The sequence below is a fragment of the Trichechus manatus genome, unplaced genomic scaffold, assembly GCF_000243295.1.
Source record: "Trichechus manatus latirostris isolate Lorelei unplaced genomic scaffold, TriManLat1.0 scaffold00074, whole genome shotgun sequence".
NCBI lineage: Eukaryota > Metazoa > Chordata > Mammalia > Sirenia > Trichechidae > Trichechus > Trichechus manatus.
In genome coordinates, this window is record NW_004444010.1 from 13,336,877 (window position 1) to 13,341,858 (window position 4,982).

The following is a 4,982-nucleotide window of genomic DNA, read 5'->3' on the forward strand; positions in this document are numbered from 1 at the left end:
TCCAAGGAGAGCCTGGTGGATTTGAACTGCCAACCTTTTGGTTAGCAGCTGTAGCACTTAACCACTACACCACTAGGGTTTCAAGCAGGGATATGGAAATGTTGGGTTATCAGCAGCAATGTCCCTGAGTATGCACTTACAACATGGTATCTGGAGAATTGCAGCAGTGGTGGCGGTGGCAATCTCCTGTCCCAAGCATTGCAGCCACCCCATGCATTCTTGAACTCCAAAGGCTCAGTGGCAACCTCCTGACACCTCTCCATCCTCTTGGGACTATTTGGAGTACTGTTCTGGAAGCCATTTGTGCAAGTCTGCCTCTCCAGCCTTACCAACGCTTTTGCAATTCATTTGTAAAAAGCTACAGGAGGTATTTGCTAAGCACAGGGGGTTCAGGAAGAGGACTGACTATAAAAGGGCAACACAGAACTTTTGGGGGTGATGGAAATATTTTAAATCATGATTTTGGTGGTGATTACGTGATTGTATACATTTGTCAAAACTCATGAAACTATATACCTAAAATGGGGGATTTTACTGTATGTACATCATACTTCAGTAAGGCTGTCCCCCCCCCAAAAATGCTAGAGGAGTTTCTATTCTTTGTCATTGAACCCTGACTGATACACGAGGACTTCAACTACCAACTACATGTTAATTTCTCTCAAATTGATAATTCTAATCCAGATTGTCATTGGAGCTCCACCCATATATCCAATTGCACACTAGATAGCTCTACCTGGAGGTCATGGAGTCATCTCATTCTCAATGTCTCCCCAACCAGCTACCTACCACACCACACCCCCTCAAACCTGCTTTCATTTCTAGTTCCTTACCTGAGTGAATGAAATCATCTACCTAGTTATCTAAGTCAGAAAACCTGAGGGGCAATCCTAACTTAGGTCTTCTCTTGTACTCCACGTGTAATAAGTCACCACGGTCTATCAATTTTACCTCCCCATTATCTCTCATGCCCATTCCTTTTTCTTTACCCTCAATGCCATAGCCCTTATTCAGGTTACTCTTATCTTTTTATCTCTTTTTTTTAACTGTGCTTTAAGTGAAAGTTTACAGCTCCAGTTACTTTCTCATACAAAAATTTATACACACGTTGTTATGTGACCCTAGTTGCTTTCCCTGTAATGTGACAGCACACTCCTCCTTTCCATCCTGGATTTCCCATGTCCATTCAACCAGCTCCTGTCCCTTTTTGCCTTCTCATCTTACCTCCAGACAGGAGCTGCCCATTTAGTTGCATGTATCTACTTGAGCTAAGAAGCACTCTCTTCATGAGTATCATTTTATGTCTTATAGTCCAGTCTAATCTATGTCTGAAGAATTGGCTTCAGGAATGATTTCAGTTCTGGGGTAACAGAGAGTCCGGGGGCCATGTCTTCCGGGGTCCCTCCAGTTTCAGTCAGACCATTAAGTCTGGTCTTCTTACTAGAATTTGAGTTCTGCACCCCACTTTTTTCCTGCTCCATCAGGGACTCTCTGTTGTATTCACTGTCAGGGCAGTCATTGGTGGTAGCCAGGCACCATCTAGTTCTTCTTGTCTCAGGCTGATGTAGTCTCTGGTTTATGTGGCCCTTTCTGTCTCTTGGGCTAATATTTCCCTTATGTCTTTGGTGTTCTTCTTTCTCCTTTGCTCCAGGTGAGTTGGGAACAATTGATGCATCTTAGATGGCCGTTCTCAAGCTTTTAAGACCCCAGACGCCACTCACCAAAATGGGATGCACAACATTTTCTTAATAAACGTCAAAGAATGTTTTCTTCTGTGTTTAACCATGTCTTGAGTTCTTATAAGAGTGGTCTCATACAATATTTGTCCTTTTGCAACTGACTAATTTCACTCAACATAATGCCTTCCAGATTCATCCATGTGATGAAATGTTGTTCTTTATCATTGCGTAGTATTCCACTGTGTGAATATACCGTAATTTGTTTATCCATTCATATGTTGATGGGCACCTAGGTTGTTTCCATCTTTTGCTATTGTGAACAGTGCTGCAACAAACATGGGTGTGCATATATCCATTCGTGTGAGGCCTCTTATTTCGCTTGGATATATTCCAAGGAGTGGGATTGCTGGATCGTATGGTACTTCTATTTCTAGCTTTGTAAAGAAGCGCCAAATTCTCTTCCAAGGTGGTTGTACCATTGTACATTCTCATCAGCAGTGTATAAGTGTTCCAGTCTCTCCACAACCTCTCCAACATCGATTATTTTGTGTTTTTTGGATTGATGCTAGCCTTGCTGGGGTGAGATGGTATCTCTTTGTAGTTTTATTTGCATTTCTCTAATGGCTAATGATCGTGAGCATTTCCTCATGTGTCTGTTAGTTTCTCTTCTGCTGTTTGTGCACTGTTAGTAACGTTTTGTATTCTGTTTATGCCATGTATTAGGGCTCCTAGCATTGTCCCCATTTTTCTTCCATGATCTTTATCGTTTTAGATTTTATCTTTAGGTCTTTGATCCATTTTGAGTAGTTTTTGTGCATGGTGTGAGATATGGGTCTTATTTCAGTTTTTTGCAGATGGATATCCAGTTATACCACACCATTTGGTAAAGAGGCTGTCGTTTCCCCAATTAATGGACTTTGGACCTTTGTCAAATACCAGCTGCTCATAGGTGGACGACTTTACATCTGGATTCTCAATTCTGTTCCACTGGTCTATGTATCTGTGGTTGTACCAGTACCAGGTTGTTTTCACTACTGTGGTGGTATAATAGGTTCTAAAATCAGGTAGTGTGAGGCCTCCCACTTTGTTCTTCTTCTTCAGTAATGCTTTACTTATCCAGGACCTCTTCCCTTTCCATATGAACTTGGTGATTTGTTTCTCATCTCATTAAAAAATGCCGTTGGAATTTGGATTGGGGTTGCATTGTATCTGTAGATTGCTTTGGGTAGAATTTACATTTTCACAACATTGAGTCTTCCTATCCATGAGCAAGGTATGTTTTTCCACTAATGTAGGACAGAAAAGATGCTTTGTAATATTTTGATGCTTTGGATTCTGTTAAAGCTTGCTTTATGGACAAATATGTGGTCTATTCTGGAGAATGTTTCATGTGTGTTGGAAAAGAAAGCATACTTGGCTGCTGTTCTGATATGTCTAAGAGAGCAAGTTGGTTGATTGTGGCATTTAGATCTTTATTGAGCTTCCTTCTGGATGTTCTGTTCTTCACCGAAAATGGTGTGTTGAAGTCTCCTACTATTATTGTGGAGCTGTCTCTCTCTGTTTTCAATGCTGTTAGACTTTGTTTTATGTATTTTGGAGCTCTGTCATTCGGTGCACAAATATTTATTATGGTTATGTCCTCCTGGTGTATTGACCCTTTAATCATTATATAGGCTATTTTGTCAGAGATTAATATTGCCACTCCTGCTCTTTTTTGATTGTTGTTTGCTTGATATATTTTTTCCAAACTTTGAGTTTTAGTTTGTCTCTTTAAGACTAAGGTGTGTCTCTTGTAGGCAGCATATAGATGAATTGTGTTTTTTTATCCATACTGCCACTCTCTCTCTCTTTATTGGTACATTTAGTCCATTTACATTCAGCGTAATTATTTATAGGTATGAGTTTAGTGCTGTCATTTTGATGTCTTTTTTTTGTGTGTTGTTGACAGTTTCTGTGTTCCATGTTCTATGTTCTATGTTCTATGTTAATTTTCTGTGCTGAGTCATTCTTCATGTGTTTTGTTTTCATCTTTTTCATTGTCATTGATTTTGTATTTGCTGAGTCTTTATATTTTTCTTGTTTTTTATTTTGATGTGTAGGATTGTTAGTTTCCTTTGTGCTTACCTTGATGTTTACCCTTATTTTTCTAACTTTAAACCAGTCTTTTATTTCTTTATATTGCCTTGACTTCCTCTCCAAATAAAAGATCTATGACTACATTTTTTAGTCTCTTTTTTGTTTTAATGTTGTCATCTTTTACATATTGATGTCTCTGTTTTCCCATTTTCAGTGTTTTAGCTTTGATTTATTTTTGTGACTTCCCTGTCTAGGTTGATATCTGGTTGCTCTATCCTGTGTTCTAGTTTTGGGTTGTTATCTGATGTTACCGATTTTCTAACTGGAGGAGTCCCTTTAGTATTTCTTGTAATTTTTGTTTGGTTTTTGTAAATTCCCTCAACTTCTGTTTATGTGGAAATGCCCTAATTTCACCATCATATTTGAGAGACAGTTTTGCTGGGTATATAATTCTTGGCTGGCAATTTTTTTTCCTTCAAGGCTTTATATATGTCTTCCCATTGCCTTCTTGCCTACATGGTTTCTGCTGAGTAGTCTTATTGACTCTCCTTTGTAGATGACTTTTCGTTTATCCCTAGCCACTCTTAAAATTCTCTCTTTATCTTTGGTTTTGGCAAGTTTGATTATAATATGTCTTGTTGTCTTCTTTTGGGATCTACCTGGTGCAGTGTTCGATGAGCCCCTTGGATAGATATCTTTCATGATATCAGGGAAGTTTTCTGCCAAAAAATATTCAAAAATTATCTCTGTATTTTCTGTTATCCTGCACTGTTCTGGTACTCCAGTCACTCTTCTTGATAGAGTCCCACATATTTCTTAGGTTTTCTTCATTTTTTAAAATTCTTTTATCTGGTTTTCCTCAAATAAGTTGGTGTCAACTGCTTTATCTTCAGTCTCACTAATTCTGACTTCCAGTTGCCTCAGTTCTGCTCCTATGACTTTCTATTGAGTTGTCTAATTCTAAAATTTTATTGTTAATCTTCCGGAGTTCTGTTTGCTACCTCTCTATGTAGTCTTGCAGCCTGTTAAATTTGTCATGGTGCTCTTATGCAATCTTCTTAAGTTCCTCTATTGCTTTTTCCGTATATTCCTTGGCTTGTTCTGCATTTTGCCTGATCTCCTTCCTGATCTCTTGAAGAGTTCTGTATATTAATGTTTTGTATTCTACCTCCAGTAATTCCAAGAAATTCTCTTCCCCTGGAAGATTTCTTGATTCTTTGTTTTGGG